The sequence below is a fragment of the Nicotiana tabacum genome, chromosome 23, assembly GCF_000715075.1.
Source record: "Nicotiana tabacum cultivar K326 chromosome 23, ASM71507v2, whole genome shotgun sequence".
Classification (NCBI taxonomy): domain Eukaryota; kingdom Viridiplantae; phylum Streptophyta; class Magnoliopsida; order Solanales; family Solanaceae; genus Nicotiana; species Nicotiana tabacum.
This window is the reverse complement of record NC_134102.1, coordinates 100,338,715-100,358,429: the sequence shown is the minus strand read 5'-3', so window position 1 is coordinate 100,358,429 and position 19,715 is coordinate 100,338,715.

Genomic DNA, 19,715 nt, shown 5'->3' with positions numbered 1-19,715 from the left:
TTGACCGGAGAGTTGACTTTTGAGCAAACGACTCCAGAATAGTATTTTGATGATGTCAATAGCTCCGTATGGTTATTATGGACTTAGAAGCGTGTCCGAAAATTTATTTGGAGGTCTGTAGTAGAATTAGGCTTGAAATGGCGAAAGATGAATTTTTGGGAAGTTTGACCGGGGGGTTGACTTTTTGATATCGGGGCCGGAATCCGGTTTTGAAAATTTTTATAGGTCCGTTATATTATTTATGACTTGTGTGCAAATTTTGAGGTCAATCGGACTTGATTTGATAGGTTTCGGCGTCGAATGTAGAAGTTGAAATTTTTTAGTTTCATTAAGCTTGAATTGGGGTATGATTCGTGGTTTTAGCATTGTTTGATGTGATTTGAGGTTTCGACTAAGCCCATAATAGGTTTTGAGAATTGTTGGTATGCTCGGATGGGGTACCGAGTGGTTCGGGTGAGTTTTGGGGTAGTTTCGGACCATTTTTAGGCCATTTTTAGTTGCTGGTCTTTAGCCACAGAGGTATGCATCGCGATCGCGGACAAACGTTCGCGATCTCAAAGAGCAATTTTGCTATTTGGAGACTGTGAATCGCGATCGCAGAAGCCTTTTCGCGATCGCGTAGAGGAAACTCCTGCCACACTGACCCGACTTTGGAAGTTCATATCTCGCAATCTATAAGGAATTTGGAGATGGTCAAAAAATAAAAGTTGTAGCCCTTTGTGTCTAGTTTTCATAAATATAAACCATTTATCATTTAGAGGTATGTACAAGAAGTTATGGTGGATAAACTACAGATTATCCGGGAAGAGTTTGGAAATCTCTGTTGCATAGGGCTAATTTTGGAAGCTTATATATAGAAATCTATAATGAATTGGGAGATGAAAACCAAATGAAAGTTATAGTCCTTGGAGTCTAATTTTCAGAAAGTTAAACCATTCATCATTTTATGTAAAAAGGTTATAACCATTATACTAGAGGCTGTCTGGAAGTGTTGGGGAGTTTATTCTTCGCTATCGCGATTGGTTTTCCGCGATCGCGAAGAGCAATTTTGGGGCTGAAAACTTTTGTGCTTCGCGATTGCGAAACATTTTCCACGATCGCGAAGAGTAAATACCTGGGTAGTAGCTATATTTCGAGGTTTTAGCCATTTTTAACATATTTGGAGCTATGAAGCTCAGATTGAAGCAATATTTGAGGCGATTTTCATCATACGGATTGGAGTAAGTGTTCTATATCCTAAAGTATTTATATTTCATGAATATATGATTATATTCATCGTTTAATTCGGATTTTAATGGAAGAAATCAAGATTTTTGTAAAAATCCTCCAAAAACGAAAATTTAAGATTTGGAGGTCGAGTTGTTATTGGAATTCGATAAAATTGGTATGGTTGAACTCGTATCGGAATGGGTGTTTGGATTTCATGAAAATTATGCCGGGTTCCAAGGGGCAGGCCCCGCGTTTACTTTTGTTGACTTTTTAGAATAAATTTTTAAGTCGACGTATTATTATCCGAAAATATTTCCGATGAATTTTAATGAAGTTATACAATTAATTTGGATAGATTTGAGCAGTCCGCAGGTCAATTCAAGCAAGAAGGCGATTTTGAAATATCGGCATAACTTCAAAAAGGTAAGTGCCTTACTTAATCTCGAGTGGGGAAAATACCCCGTAGGCATTGAGTATTATGTGCAAATTATGTGATCGAAAATCATGTACGCGAGGTGACGAGTATGTACTTGGTTTATATGTGTAAATTTCGTTGATTAAAATCCTTAGATGCCATTATGTATTAAGTTGAAAAGTATTGGCACTTATTAAATCCTCTATTTGTCATGCTAGATCCTTGTTTGTTGAAATTATTTTTAAATGGTGATTTGGTATGATTGCCACCTTAAATTTATGTGAAATATTATTTTGTTGAGTTGTTCACTCCCCGATATTTTGTTAAGATTTTGTGTACATTATGGTTTCTTATTGTGAAAAATGATGTATTGTTGATTTCTTTGACAAGTTGAAATATTTGAGAACTTGATGAGCCATTTGTGATATGTGAGTACTTGATGTGCAGTTGTTGAAATCATATTTATTTTGGGACTACAGAATGATATTCCGGGAGATCCCCCTGCCCTGCATATTTACTTTGAGGAACGGTATTCCGGGAGATCCCCCTGCCCTGCATATTTACTTTGGGACTACGAAACGGTATTCCGGGAGATCCCCCTGCCCTGCATATTTACTTTAGGACTACGGAACGGTATTACGGGAGATCCCCCTGTCTTACATATTTACTTTTGGGACTACGAGGTGGTACCTCGGGAGATCCCCATATCTTGCATATTTTTCTATGGAGGCACTTGCCGCTGGTTATTTTATTTTTTCGTGATATTTAAATTCTTGTGTTCTTCCGTGATGTATTATTTGATTTTATTATGTGTTTTGGTATTCCTTGTTGTATTGTGTTAGCTTTGGCTCTTTGTACAAGACTCTGCAGATTTGTGTTATGGTTTTTACTAATTTTAGAGAATTGAGTTGTTTTGAATAAAAGAAATTACTATTATGTTTTAATTTAATAAATTTTACATCCAAATTAGTAGTTGTCGGATGCTTCATTTTAATTGAAATGTCATTTTCTTCACCCAAACGAGTTAAAAAAATAAACTTATTTCTTTAATGATTTCTTACTTGATTTAAAAATTCTAAACTCACTTTAGTGGAAATAAATTGATCATGTGGATCTTATATACATTGAGGATATTAGCATGTGAATTATCTGTGCAGTTGTGATATAAAATGAGGGCACGAGGTGCCATAAAAATATGATGATTTAATTATGGGCATGAAGTGCCGTGGAGATATGAAAATTGGCTAAGACCCGTATTTTTATGATTTTGAAATGAGGTGTCACCTGGTGACTTTTTAATTGAAGAATTATATTCAAAATATTTATTTGGAAGGATTTTTATTTAGAAAGTATTATATGAAAGAATTATATTTGAAAGATATTTTATTTGAGAAAAATTATATTTGAAGGAGAGTTATTTGGTAGATTTATATGTGAAGGACATTTATTTCAAGAATTTGATTTAATTGGGTGTACTTGTATTTATTATTTATTGAGCGATATTAAATGGTATTTTGTTGTCTTGATGTGCATATCACTGGTTGTTTTATGATTTCTTTATTGTTATCTTCTGCCTACTATCTTGTATATTATATTGCACAGGCTATTAGACTAGTGAGTGTCCTGACTGTTCCTCGTCTCTACTCCACTGAGGTTAGTCTTGATACTTACTGGGTACCGACCGTGGTGTGCTCATACTACACTTCTGCACATTTTTGTGCAGTCCCAGGTATTGAAAATATCAGACTTGAGCAGAGTTAAAGCGGAACCGTAAAGATTCAAGGTAGAGCTGCTTGGTCGTCGCAGTCCCTTGGAGTCTTTTTATTTCATTGTACTATTAATTTTTAATCAAACAGTATTGTATATTCGGTCCTCGTGATCATTCCATATATTCAGTTAGAGTTCGTGACTCAGTACTACCAGTCTTGGGAGGTTGTATATTCTTATTTGTTCCGCTGTTAGTTTTGATTACTTATTTAATTCAAAAACAAAATGGCTTCAAATATGTAATTGAAATTGGCTTACCTAGTATTAGAGACTAGGTGCCATCACGATACCTGTGGCGGGATTTTGGGTCGTGACAAGTTGGTATCAGAGCTCTAGGTTCATAGGTTCTACGAGTCACGAACGAGTTTAGTAGAGTCTTGCGTATCGGTACGGAGACGTCAGTACTTATCTTCGAGAGGCTAAAGAGCTAGTAGGAAAACATTCACTTCTTTTATTCCTTATCGTGCGGTATTTATTCAGCTTGAAGCATATATCTTATGTTATTTTGCATCCACTCGTGTATGAAATTGTGCACTCGTTATCAACTATGCGCCAACGGTTTGTGATACTACAGAGGGGTTATAAGGGTGCCAGGGTTGTTCAACCATTGTTACAACGTGTCATCCAGATCGAGGATGTGGAAGTATTTAGAGATCATTCAGTTGTGCACATGGGGGTGCAGCAGGTTCTGACATCTGGTTAATAAGTATGGTCTTAAGAAGGTTTAATTAATTGCCTAATCGTCACAATCGTGGTAGGGTCATGAGGTGGATGTAGATATGAAGATAGTTGGTGGTGTTAGAGACTATGTAGTTCATATGGGATTTCTATTTAGCGAAGAGTACATACTAGTAGCCAAGGCACTGGAGAAAGAGAGCTTAACTGTCACGAGGATGACATGCGCCAAATAAATTACTTGAGGTATCTTATGACCGGTGTCCTACGAGCGATAAGGTTAGTATTGTGGATCATCAGAATGTGTCCTATGACTTCGCGCCAAGTGAGGGGAGTCCACTATCAACGATCAGATTGCGGGGTCATGTGTTATATTAGTTTTGGCCTGAGATGTATTTATGTGGTAATGAAAGGTTCTCCGAAACTTGTATATGATTAAGAGGTGAGATTTGTATGGGATGATGTTGGGGCTTGCGGTACTCCTGCATCCTTAATAATTCTAAATTTCAGTACCCGCAGGGTCACAGAAACAATTTTAGAATATTCGGGGTGCTACAGTAAGTTCTTTTAATGCACCACCGGCACGGGATTCTTACGGTGGTTATTCCAGTTATCCGGCAGAGATTCAGTATGAGCAGCCACGCCCGCAGAGGAGTTGTTATGAGAGTGGTGATACTAGACACATCAAGAGAAACTGTTTCAGACTTGGGAGGGGTGCAGTACATCAGAATATTTAGGCTACAAGCTTTATTCCAGTTAATACTCCACGTGCATAGTCAGCTAGAGGTGGAGGACAGGCGGGTAGTGGGCGCCTAAGAGGTGGAGACCCGACCCGTTAATATAATCACTATGATTTGACCGAGGCCAATACACCAGATGGTGTCATTACATGTACGATCCTGATTTTGTTATAAAAGGATATTTTCCTTTAATTTGATTCGGTTCTAAATATTGAGGTGAGTTCTCCTATTATGCTCTGCTTATGGGTGAGCTTCGTAATTTTTGTGACCCACTTATATGTTTATCCTTGTTGGGAGATTTGAAGATGTGAGCCCGTGTCTGTCATTTTATTTTTGTACACCATTGAGGGCTATAAGTCCAAAAGAAATTTTTATTATTCATTACAGTGGGTTTAATGTGTTTCGGAATAATTTATTCCAATTTTTATGAATTATATTCCCTACCGGTATGAGGGTTCATTATGTGTTGTGAAAACTGTTTATAAAATATATTGAAAAGAAGAAAGAAAGGAAATTGAAATTTCAGTTGGCACAATGTACAAAATACTTGTGATTCGGAGTTGAGGACGAGATCCTCGCATTTTTTTTATATGGTGTGAAATAATTAAACTAGGCTATAATCCGCGGTGGAAATTATATAAGGACGAGGTCCTTGTGGTGAAAAACTTATGAGTTTAAATTCTCCTTTTGTGAAATTAAAATTTGTACTATAGTATTAATAAGGAGTCATGCCTGTTAGGCTTATTTGATAATTCTTTTATGTGTTTCTGTGCATATTTATCCATAATTGTGAGGAAAAAATTGAGTTTTATCCCACGAGGTGAGTGCCCAGGTGGCGTTAAATATGACTCGTTAAGTCGGGTAAATAGTTATGAGGTCTTCATGCCTCACATTGTGATGACCTAAAATGTCATCTTTAAATTTAATGATCAATTCTGTGATCTAAGCACTATTTATCATTACTCGACTTGCGTGCGCAGTCCGTAAAATTTTTCGAAAAGTTTTTATGTGAAAATGGATTAAAATATTAATTTGAGCTTTAAAACACAACTGAGTTGACTTTGGTCAACATTTTGAGTAAACGGACTCGGATCAGTGTTTTGACAGTTCCGGTAGGTCCGTATCGTGAATTAGGACTTGGGCGTATGCCCGGAATCAAATTGTGAGGTCCTTAGCCCGAGATATGGAATTTTGATGAAAACTTTAAAGTTTAAGTTCAAATAGTGACCAGATGTCGAATTATGTGCAAATGACCCCGGAATAGAATACTGATGATTCCAACAGCTCCATATGGTGATTTTGGACATCCGTAGTGGAATTAGGCTTGAAATGCCGAAAGTTAAATTTTTGGAAAGTTTGACCGAGGGGTTGGCTTTTTTATATCGGGGTCGAAATCCGATTCTGAAAATTTTTATAGCTCCGTTATGTCATTTATGACTTGCGTACAAAATTTTAGGTCAATCGGACTTGATTTGATAGGTTCCGGTATTGTTTGTAGAAATTGAAAGTTTCAAAGTTCATTAGGCTTGAATCTATGTGTGATTCATGATTTTAGCGTTGTTTGATGTGATTTGAGGTTTCAAATAAGTTCGTATAATGTTTTAGGACTTGTTGGTGTATTGGGTTGAGGTCCCGAGGGCCTCGGGTGAGTTTCAGATTGTTAACGGATCAAAAGTGGGACTTAGCTGCTCCAAAAGCTGCTGCAATTTTTCTGCTGGAAATGCTGTCAAAATCGGACTGCCTGTCAAAAATCGGGCTGCCTGCCAAAATCGGGCTGCTTGTCAAAATCGAGCTCCCTGACAAAATCGAGCTCCCTGACAAAATCGATCTCCCTGACAAAATCGAGCTCCCTGTCAAAATCGAGCTCCCTGTCAAAATCGAGCTCCCTCACAAATCTGTAAGTTATAAAAACTAGGGACTTCGTCCCATTTGCCTTTTTGACGAATTGGACTTGAGGAGAGGCAATTTTAATATATTTTCATGGAAAAAATATTTGGGTAAGTGATTCTAACTTGGATTTGGTCAATATACACGAATATATCATTGTTTTCACCATTTAATTAGTGTTTTGAGATTGAAATTTGGGAAATTTTAGAAATCTCATAGAAACGAATTTTTGAGATTTCGGTGTCGATCCGGAGTCGGATTTGAGTGAAACTGGTATAGTTGGACTTGTAATTGAATGGGTTGTCGGATTTTGTAAGTTTCCCCGGATTCCGAGATGTGGGCCCCACGGGCAATTTTTGAGCTAATTTCGGATTTCATTGAAAAATGTAATATTTTCTTATGAAATTGATTTCAATAATTTTTGTTGACTGTATCGAATTAATTATGACTAGATACAAGTCGATCCGGCGAACCGTTCCGTAGTCCCAAAGTAAATATGCAGGGCAGGGAGATCTCTCGAAATACCGTTCCCTAGTCCCAAAATAAATATGCAAGGCAGGGGGATCTTCCGGAATACCACTACAGACCTCCAAATAATTTTTCGGACACGCTCCTAAGTCCATAATCACCATACGGAGCTATTGATATCATCAAAATTCCATTCCGGAGTCGTTTTCTTAAAAGTCAACTCTTTCCATTTAAACTTCTAAATAAGGAATGTTCTTTTAATTAAATTTTGAATCTTCAGTAATTCAAACTCTACCACACCCGCGGGTCATAATACATATTGCGAAGCTGCTCGAGAGCTTTAGTCACTGAACTAGGCGTAAATTCTTAAAACGGTAAGTCGGGTCGTTATATTCTCCACATCTTAAACAAACGTTCGTCCTCAAACGTCCTAAGAATTATTCTGAGGTTACCAAATTGATGATTTTACTTTTACACATATACTCACGGTTGATCCCATGTTACCGCATTTGAGATAAGCCCGACAACACCATCTCATTTGAGATTATTTCTTTTATCCATATTTGTAAACTTTAAGACCAATTCTTACACTCCAAACATTTTCAAAAAGTCTGATTCTCTGATCTTAATAGCTGTTCATAATCAATTACAACATCGCCAATTAACCTCATATTAACCAAAAACCTTGTTTCGAATTTTCACAACAATGACAGCAAAATGTGTGTCACGGCCCCAAATTCCCTCCGTATGAGGTCGTGATGGCACCTAATCTCTAAGACTAGGTAAGCCTATCAATGCAGAATAATCATAAATATCTGAAAATAAATAAACTACAATTCAAATGATTATAACTTCCAAAACCCGATAAAAATAAGTCATAAGCTTCTAATAATTTATTCTCAATGTCTCTATATATCAAGGTCTAAATAAAATATAAGGAAGCAACATAAAATGATAGAAGGGGACTCTGGAGTCTGCAGACGCTGGCAGATATACCTCGAAGTCTCCGTGCGCAGGTAACTCACTGACGTCTAGGCTGATAAGATGTACCTGGATCTGCACAAAAAGATGTGCAGAAGCTTAGTATGAGTACACCACAGCGGTACCCAGCAAGTGCCAAGCCTAATCTCGATAGAGTAGTGACTAGATCAGGTCAGGCCCTACTGGAGAATAGATAATGACATGGAAAAATGTTTAAACAATTTAATAAGATAAAATGACTATGGAAATGAATCAAATAGTATATCACATTTAATGACACCAAATAATTGCAAATAATATCTCGTGGAATCAAAATAGAATTTCTTTCAACTTTATGAAAATCACAACAATAAATCGAAGGCAACTATGGCCATAAATCAATATCAACAAGGGCACTACCGAGGTACCGCCTCATAGTCCCAAATTATAAATAATTTCACAATATCTCATTTCCTTATATCACCGCGGGAGCCTTCACGATTTATTTAAAGAATTTTTTTTCCCAAAATAGCATCCCGCGTTTTAGCCACCCTTATCGCACCGCATGACTTCTAGTAGTCACCTCTACTAGCCACGCGTATCAAGCCACCCTTATCTCACCGCATGCATTTCAATACCCAGACCTTATACCACCGCATGCATTTTAATATCACAATATATCACAATTTGCACCTCAAGTGCCCAATATTTCAATTTTCCACAATAAATCAACAACAATATTTTTTAATAATAAAGAGCTCACGGCTCATGCCAGAATAATCCAACAATAATATTTTTTCCACAATAAAGATCTCACGGCTCCATCACAATGAGTACAAAAAAATTCTTACGAAAATATTCAAGATAAATAATTCAGGAAAATAATATTTAAAATTTTTAATACGTTGCTTCAATATCAAATTTATAAATGTCAAATACTTCGTATTAATAATATTTAATTTAAAAAAATCAACCTTCAAATGATGCACAGAATAAAAGAAACCAAGTTTCAACTAAACAGGTAAAACAATTAGTAAGAAAAGATCAAACAAATTTGAAGTATATATCTCAGATCAATGATGAAGAATATAACAAGATAAAATAATTTAATAAATGCGCAACAGTGATCTACACAATTTAAAAATATAATCTTTCGCAATTTAGCCCGTGTACACACTCGTCACCTCGTGCACACGACTTTCAACACATTTCAATAATCACATCAATACCAATCCTAGGGGAAATTTCCTCCACACAAGGTTAGACAAGTTACTTACCTCGACTTGCTCCAATTTAATCAAGTATTATGCTTTTTCCTCGATTTTTCGACTCCGATCGACTCGTATCTAGTCATAATTAATTTGATACAGTCAACAAAAATTATAGTAATCAATTTCATAAGAAAATATTACATTTTCATTAAAATCCAAAATTAGCTCAAAATTTGCCCGTGGGGCCCACATCTCGGAATCCGGCGAAACTTACAAAATCCGACAACCCATTCAATTACGAGTCCACCCATACCAATTTTACCAAAATCCGATAACAACTCGACCTCCAAATCTTAAATTTTCGTTTTTGAAAGATTTTGCAAAAATCTTGATTTCTTCCATTTAAATCCGAAATTCATGATGTAAATGAGTATGAATCATGAAATATAATCAATATAGGATAAGGAACACTTACCCCAATGTTTTCTCGTGAAAATCGCCCAAAAATCGCCCAAGAACCGTGCTCCAAAAATCCAAAACGAAATGAATGAAATGACCATTTTTGGTCCTTAAGTTTCTGTCAATCCGTCACTAAAAGTCCATTTTCCGTCACTAAAAGTCCATTTTTCGTCACTAAAGGTCCACCAGAAACTGCTCTACCAGCCTTCCTTCAATTGATCATAACTTCATGTACAAATATCAAAATGATAAATGGTTTAGCTTTATGGAAACTATAATCCAACGACTACAACGTTCATGTTTTGAAAATGTTCTGATTCCTTATGAATTGCGAGATATAAGCTTCCAAAGTCGGCTCCACGCATCAGAAATTTCTGGCGAAATTTCTCTACCAGCCTTCATTCAATCCGTCATAACTTTCTGTACAAATGTCCAAATAATGAATGGTTTAACTTTCTGGAAACTATAATCAAACGACTACAACTTTCATGTTTTGAAAATGTTCTGATTCCTTATGAATTGCGAGATATAAGCTTCCAAATTTGGCTTCACGTACGAAATTTCTGCAACAGAAATTTCCAGCACTCTTTGTCCGAAAAACATTCCGTTTACCTTCCGAACTCCACCCGAGACCCTCGGGACCTTAACCAATTATTCCAACATATCCCAAAATACCATACGAACATAGTCGAGGCTTCAAACTACATCAAACAACATCAAAACGACGAATCGCACCTCAAATCAAAATCAATGAACTTTGAACTTTCAAATTCTATATCTTGTGTCGAAACACATCAAATCAATTCGGAATGACTTTAAATTTTGCACACAAGTCATAAATGACATAACGGAGCTATAAAAAATTTCAGAATCAGATTTTGACCCCGATATCAAAAAGTCAACACCTCGGTCAAACTTCCCAAAAATTCAACTTTCGACATTTCAAGCCTAATTCCACTACGGACTTCCAAATAAAATTCTGATCACGCTCCTAAGTCCAAAATCACCATACGGAGCTGTTGGAATCATCAAAATTCTATTCCGGGGTCGTTTGCACATAATTTGATATCCGGTCATTATTTGAACTTAAACTTTTAATTTTTCATCAAAATTCCATATCTCGGACTAGGGACCTCGGAATTTGATTCCGGGCATACGCCTAAGTCCCAAATCACGATACAGACCTACCAAAACTGTCAAAACACTGATCCGAGTCTGTTTGCTCAAAATATTGACCAAAGTTAACTCAGTTGAGTTTTAAAGCTCTAATTCACATTTTAATTCATTTTTCACCTGAAAACTTTTTCGAAAAGTTTTTTACGGACTGCGCACGCAAGTCGAGTAATGGTAAATAGTGCTTAGATCACATAATTAATCATTAAATTTAAAGATGACATTTTGGGTCATCACATTCTCCACCTCTAAAATAAACGTTCGTCCTCGAACGGAGTTAGAAAAAGTACCTGAGCTGGTGAATAAGTGTGTATAACAGCTGCGTAAATCATTCTCGACCTCCCAAGTCGCCTCCTCGACCGGATGACCCCTCCACTGAACTTTTACGGAGGCAATGTTATTTGACCTCAGCTTTCGAACCTGCCTATCTAAAATAGCCACTGGTTCCTCAACATAAGATAGATCCTTGTCCAACTGAACCGAACTGAAGTCTAACACATGAAACGGATAGCCGTGATATTTCCGAAGCATAGAAACATGGAATACCAGATGAACCGCAGAAAGACTAGGTGGTAGTGCAAGTCTGTAAGCCACCTCTCCAACTCTCTCAAGAATCTCAAAAGGCCCAATATACCTAGGGCTCAAATTGCCCTTCTTCCCGAACCTCATCACACCCTTCATAGGCGAAACCCGGCGCAATACCCGCTCACCAACCATGAATGCAACATCACGAACCTTCCGATTCGCATAATTCTTCTGTCTAGATTGGGCTGCACGAAGTCAATCCTGAATCAACTTAACCTTTTCCAAGGCATCCTGAACTAAGTCTGTACCCAATAGCCTAGCCTCGCCCGGTTCGAACCAACCCACTAGGGACTGGCACCACCTACCATACAAGGCCTCATACGGAGCCATCTGAATGCTTGACTGGTAACTGTTGTTGTAAGCAAAACTACGCAAGTGGTAAGAACTGATCCCAAGCACCCCCAAAATCTATCACACACGCACAGAGCATGTCCTCCAGTATCTAAATAGTGCCTTCGAACTGCCCGTCCGTCTGAGGGTGAAATGTTGCACTCAACTCTACCCGAGTACTCAACTCACATTGTACTGCCCTCCAGAACTGTGATGTAAACTGCGTACCCCGGTCAGAGATGATAGATACCGGTACGCCATGAAATCTGAAAATCTCGCGAATATAGATTCGAGCCAACTGCTCGGAAGAGTAGGTAGTCATCATAGGATTGCAATGAGCTGACTTGGTCAATCTATCCACAATCACCCAAGCTGCATTGAACTTCCTCTGAGTCCGTGGGAGCCCAACAATGAAATCCATAGTGATCCTCTCCCATTTCCATTCTGGTATCTCTAACTTCTGAAGCAATCCACTCGGTCGTTGATGCTCATATTTCACGTGTTGACAATTTAGACACCGAGCTACATACTCCACTATGTATTTCTTCATCTTCTTCCACCAATAATGTTGCCTCAAGTCCTGCTACATCTTCGCAGCACCCGGATATATGGAGTACCGCGAACTGTGAGCCTCATGGAGAATCAATTCACGAAAACCATCTACATTAGGCACACATAGCCTGCCCTGCATCCGTAATACATCGTCATCTCCAATTGCGACTTCTTTGGCATCACCGTGCTGAACTGTATCCTTAAGAACAAGCAAATGAGGGTCATCATACTTACGCTTCCTGATACGATCATAAAGAGAAGACTGAGAAACCACACAAGCCAAAACTCGACTCGGTTCGGAAATATCCAATCTGACAAATTGGTTGGCCAAGGCCTGAATATCCAAGGCCAAAGGCCTCTCTGCTACCGGTAAATATGCTAAGATGGCCAAACTCTCTGCCTTACGACTCAATGCATCGGCCACTACATTGGCCTTCCCAAGATGATAGAGAATGGTGATATCATAATCCTTAAGCAACTCCAACCATCTTCGCTGCCGCAAATTAAGATCCTTCTGTTTAAACAGATGTTGTAGACTTCGGTGATCGAGGTAGACCTCACAGTGGACACCGTACAAATAATGCCGCCAAATTCTTCAAGGCACGAACAATAGCTGCTAACTCAAGGCTGTGGACCAAATTTTTTTTTTCCTCATGTACCTTTAACTGTCTGGACGCGTAGGCAATCACCCTACCGTCTTGCATCAACATCGCGTCGAGACCAATACGCGACACGTCACAATACACAGTATAAGACCTTGAATATGTAATTAATACCAACGCTTGTGTCAGAGTCAAAGTGATCTTGAGCTTCTGAAAGCTTAACTCACACTCGTCTGACCCTGTAAATGGGGTACCCTCTTGGATCAATTTGGTCTTAATAGTTGTTCATAATCAATTACAGAATCGTCATTTAACGTCATGTTAACAAAAATCTCGTTGCAAACCTTCACAATACTGATAACTAGATGCGAGGCATGAAGACTTCATAATTATTTACCCGAATTAACGAGTCACATTTAACGCCACCTAGGCGGGCACCTACCTCGTAGGTTAAAAATTAATAATTACAACACGAATTTGACAACTATGCATAGAGAATTTCATATAAGAATTTTCAAATAAGCCTAACAGGCATGACTCCCTATTAGTACTATAGTACAAATTTAATTTCACAAGGGAGAACTTAAACACAAGAATTTTTCTCACAAGGATCTCGTCCTTATATAACTTCCACCGCAGCTCGTAACCCGATTTAAACATATCAATTTATATAAAAATGTGAGGATCTCGTCCTCAGTTCTGAATCACAAGTAATATGCACATCGTTCCAATTGAAACTTTTCATTTGCTCATTCTAAATAATTTCCGTTAAAAAAGAAAATCAGAACACATAATGAACCCCACACTTGTAGGGCATATAATTCACAATTTGTAATTAATTATCCGTAAATTACATCTAAACTTAACGAAATGAGTAAGAGAAAATCACATTTAGCCTCACAGGTCTTATTAGTAACCAACATGGAATGATAGGCGTAGTTATCTCCATGGAATCTCCCAACAGGAGTAAACACATAAGTAGATTATAGAATTACGAAACTCACTCATAAGTGGAGCACAATAGGAGGACTCATCTCGATACTCAGAACCGAATCAAGTTAAGGAAATTATTCCTTTATATTATATCAAGGTCGTACCTGTAACGACACCAACTGATTTAGCAACCTCTGCCACACCATAAAATAAATATAACAACGGTTGGGTCTCCACCTCTAGGACGCCTTCTACCCGTCTGTCCTCCACCCCTAACTGGTCATGTGGGTGGTGTAGTAACTACAATGGGGCACGTAGCCTGAGTGCTTTGATGAAATAAGTCTCTCCCAAGTTTTTGACAATTTTTCTCATGATGTGCCTAGTATCACCTTATTCATAACAACCCTTTTGCGGGTTAGGCTGCTCATATTGAGTCTGTGCCAGATAACTGGAATAACAATTGTAGGAACTCATGTCGGTGGTGCATTAAAAGAACTTACTGGAGCACCCCGAGTAATACGATGTGCGGACTGGGATGGCTGACTACCCGAGCCCCCGCCATAATGATTTATACTTTCAGAGTAGAATCCACTGAATCCCCCAGAACCTCGAGACGTCTTGGTCTCCTTAGTTTCATTTTTCCTCACCCCGAACACATTCTAATATCTTGGTAATTTGAATAACTAGTAGAAATGAAGTATCAGCTTGTAGCTCCCGAGTCGTACCAAATTTTACGATCATAATTGAGTCCTTTAATGAGTCTGTGGACTCGCCCTCTGGCTGAAGGAAGCAAAGTAGGAGTATGACGGGCTAACTTATTGAACTTGATGGCATATCCTAACACCGTCAATGGTGACCTGATGCAACCGTTCAAACCCTATGCTCCACGCATTATGGAGAGTCCAGGAAATAAACTCTTTCAAAAGCGTTTCTGAGAACTGAGCCAAGTGGGCGGTATTGCATTGGCTGGTCTGCCCTCTTCATAGGCTTGCCACGAACACCGGTGGAGAATTATCTCTCCCAAGGCAAATTTCTTTTTTTGTTATGCTGACTCAACACTGTTTAGCTAACTCATTTCTTAACATACTATTCGATTCTTCTTTGGGGTAACCCTTACCCCTATTTATACACAACGATCACAAAAGTAGAGCTCCATACAGACAAATCTTGGTACGAACCACATAGTCCAGAATCTCGTCAACAACTGTACTTCATCAGAAGCACCCCAAAATCTGCAACCGTAATGTCCACGCTGAGTAGACCTTATGTAATTTAGAGTTGTTTCTATAACGCAAATACCAACTTTATCCTCCATAAAATCTCAGTCCTTAAATATGTATAAATTTTAGGGAACCTTACAGTACCACATATATACATTTCAGGCCAAAACTGATATAACTCATGACCTCGCAATCCACCCATTGATAGTGGACTCCCCCCACTCGGCACAAAGTCATAGGTCACAACGTTCGATGATCCACAATAATAACCTTCACAGCTCGTATAAATCAACCAGACGCCAACGTCCGTTGCAACCCCCACATAATTCACTATGTGATCTCTCAATACGCCTGCATCTTCAGTCGGAACCACACGTTGAGGCAATGTTTGAGCATCTCTGGCTCCCTCGTAGTCCATATGCGGCATCACGAACCGTCGACGCACAACTGATACCGAGTGCGCAATGTTATACACGAGTAGATACAAAAGAATATAAGATATATGTTTCAAGAAAAATCAATGCCGCATGATAAGGAATCAAAGAAGTGAATATTTCCTAACAGTTCCATAGCCTCTCGAAGATAAGTACAGACATCTCCGTACCGATCTGCAAGACTCTACTAAACCTGCTTGTGACTCATGACACCTATGAACCTAGTGCTCTGATACCAACTTGTCACGACCCCAAATTCCCTCCGTAGGATGTCGTGATGGCACCTAGTCTCTAAAACTAGGTAAGCCTAACAATGCAAAATAATAATAAATATCTGAAATAAATAAACTACAATTCAAACAATTTCAACTCCCAAAACCCGGTAGAAATAAATCACAAGCTTCTAAGAATTTATTCTCAATGTCTCTATATATCAAAGTCTAAATAAAATATAAGGAAGCAACATGAAATGATAGAAGGGGACTCCGGAGTCTGCGAACGCTGGCAGATATACCTCGAAATCTCCGTACACAGGTAACTCACTGACGTCTAGGCTGGTAAGATGTATCTGGATCTGCACAAAAAGATGTGCAGAAGCATAGTATGAGTACACCACAGCGGTACCCAGTAAGTGCCAAGCCTAACCTCGGTAAAGTAGTGACGAGGTCAGGTGAGGCCCTACTGGAATATAATAATGACATGGTAAAATATTTATCAATGTAGTAAAATACAATGATATTGGAAATGAATCAAATGGTATGTCACATTTAATGATACCAAATAATTGCAAATAATATCTCATGGAATCAAAACAAAATTTTCTTCAACTTTATGAAAATCACAACAATTAATCGAAAAACAACTATAGCCATAAATCAATATCAACAAGGGCACTACCGAGGTACCGCCTCGTAGTCCCAAATTATAAATAATTTCACAATATCTCATTTCCTTATATCACCGCGGGAGCCTTCACAATTTATTTAAAGAAAATATTTTTTCCCGAAATAGCATCCCGCGTTTTAGCCACCCTTATCATACCGCATGACTTCTAGTAGTCACCCTTACTAGCCACACGTATCAAGCCACCCTTATCTCACCGCATGCATTTCAACACCCAGACCTTATACCACCACATGCGTATCAATATAACAATATATCACCTCAAGTGCTCAAATAATTTAACTTGCCAAAATAATTCAACAACAATATTTTTCCACAATAAAGAGCTCACGGCTCATGCCAAAATAAATCATCAATAATAGTTTGCCACAATAACGAGCTCACGGCTCATGTCAAAATAATTCATCAATAATATTTTTTCACAATAAAGAGCTCACGGCTCATGTCAAAATAATTCAACAATAATATTTTTCCACAATAAAGAGCTCACGGCTCATGTCAAAATAATTCAACAATAATATTCTTCCACAATAAAGAGCTCACGTCTCCCTCACAATGAGTATAAAAATATTCAGGAATAAATAATTTAGGAAAATAATATTTCAAAATCTTTACTACGTTGCTTCAATATCAAGTTTAAAAATGTCAAATACTTCATATTAATAATATTTAATTTAAAGAAAATCAACCTTCAAATAATGCACAGAATAAAAGAAACCAAGTTTCAACTAAACAGGTAAAACAATTAGTAAGAAAAGATCAAACAAATTTGAAGTATATATCTCAGATCAATGATGAAGAATATAACAAGATAAAATAATTTAATAAATGCGCAACAGTGATCTACACAATTTAAAAATATAATCTTTCGCAATTTAGCCCGTGTACACACTCGTCACCTCGTGTACACGACTTTCAACATATTTTAATAATCACATTAATATCAATTCTAGGGGAAATTTCTCCCACACAAGGTTAGACAAGTCACTTACCTCGACTTGCTCCAATTTAATCAAGTATTATGCTTTTTCCTCGATTTTCCGACTCCGATCGACTCGTATCTAGTCATAATTAATTCGATACAGTCAACAAAAATTATAGTAATCAATTTCATAAGAAAATATTACATTTTCATTAAAATCCGAAATTAGCTCAAAATTTGCCCGTGGGGCCCACATCTTGGAATCCGGCGAAACATATAAGATCCGACAACCCATTCAATTACGAGTCCACCCATACCAATTTTACCAAAATCCGATAATAACTCAACCTCCAAATCTTAAATTTTTGTTTTTGGAAGATTTTGCAAAAATCTTGATTTTTCTTCCATAAATTCACGGATTCATGATGTAAATGAGTGTGGAATCATAAAAAATATAATCAATATAGGATAAGGAACACTTACCCCAATGTTTTTCCGTGAAAATCGCCCAAAAATCGCCCAAGAACCGTGCTCCAAAAATCCAAAACGAAATGAATGAAATGACCATTTTTGGTCCTTAAGTTTCTGCCAATCCGTCACTAAAAGTCCATTTTCCGTCACTAAAAGTCCATTTTTCGTCACTAAAGGTCCACCAGAAACTGCTCTACTAGCCTTCCTTTAATTGATCATAACTTCATGTACAAATGTCCATATGATAAATGGTTTAGCTTTCTGGAAACTATAATCCAACGACTACAACTTTTATGTTTTGCAAATATTCTTATTCCTTATGAATTGAGAGATATAAGCTTTCAAAATCGGCTCCACGCATCAGAAATTTCTGGCGAAACTGCTCTACCAGCCTTCATTCAATCCGCCATAACTTTCTGTACAAATGTCCAAATAATGAATGGTTTAACTTTCTAGAAACTATAATCAAATGACTACAACTTTTATGTTTTGAAAATGTTCTGATTCCGTAAGAATTGCGAGATATAAGCTTCCAAAATTGGCTCCACGCACGAAATTTCTGCAACAGAAATTTTCAGCACTCTTTGTCCGAAATCCATTCCGTTTACCTTCCGAAATCCACCCGAGACCCTCGAGACCTTAACCAATTATTTCAACATGTCCCAAAATACCATACGAACTTAGTCGAGGCTTCAAACTATATCAAACAACATCAAAATGATGAATCGCACCTCAAATCAAAATCAATGAACTTTGAACTTTCAAATTCTATATCTTGTGTCGAAACACATCAAATCAATTCGGAATGACTTCAAATTTTGCACACAAGTCATAAATGATATAACAGAGCTATAAAAAATTTCAGAATCGAATTTTGACCCCGATATCAAAAAGTCAACCCCTCGGTCAAACTTCCCAAAAATTTAACTTTCGGCATTTCAAGCCTAATTCCACTACGGACTTCCAAATAAAATTCTGATCACGCTCCTAAGTCCAAAATCACCATACGGAGCTGTTGAAATCATCAAAATTCTATTCCGTGGTCGTTTGCGCATAATTTGACACTCGGTCACTATTTGAACTTAAACTTTTAATTTTTTATCAAAATTCCATATCTCGGACTAGGGACCTCGGAATTTGATTCCGGGCATACGCCTAAGTCCCAAATCACGATACAGACCTATCAAAATTGTCAAAACACTGATCCGAGTCTGTTTGCTCAAAATGTTGACCAAAGTCAACTCAGTTGAGTTTTAAAGCTCTAATTCACATTTTAATTCATTTTTCACCTGAAAACTTTCCGAAAATTTTTTACGGACTGCACACGCAAGTCGAGAAATGATAAATAGTGCTTAGATCACATAATTAATCATTAAATTTAAATATGATATTTTGGGTCATCACAGATATGTAAATTCTTGTGTTCTTCCGTGATGTATTATTTGATTTTATTATGTGTTTTGGTATTCCTTGTTGTATTGTGTTAGCTTTGTCTCTTTGTACAAGACTCTGCAGATTTGTATTTATGATTTTTACTGGTTTTCGAGAATTGAGTTATTTCGAATAAAAGAAATTACTATTATGTTTTAATTTAATAAATTTTACATCCAAATTAGTATTCGTTGGATGCTTCATTTTAATTGAAATGTCATTTTCTTCACCCAAACGAGTTAAAAAAATAAACTCATTTCTTTGATGATTTCTTACTTGATTTAAAAATTCTAAACTCACTTTAGTGGAAATAAATTGATCATGTGGATCTTATATACATTGAGGATATGGGCATGTGAATTATCCAT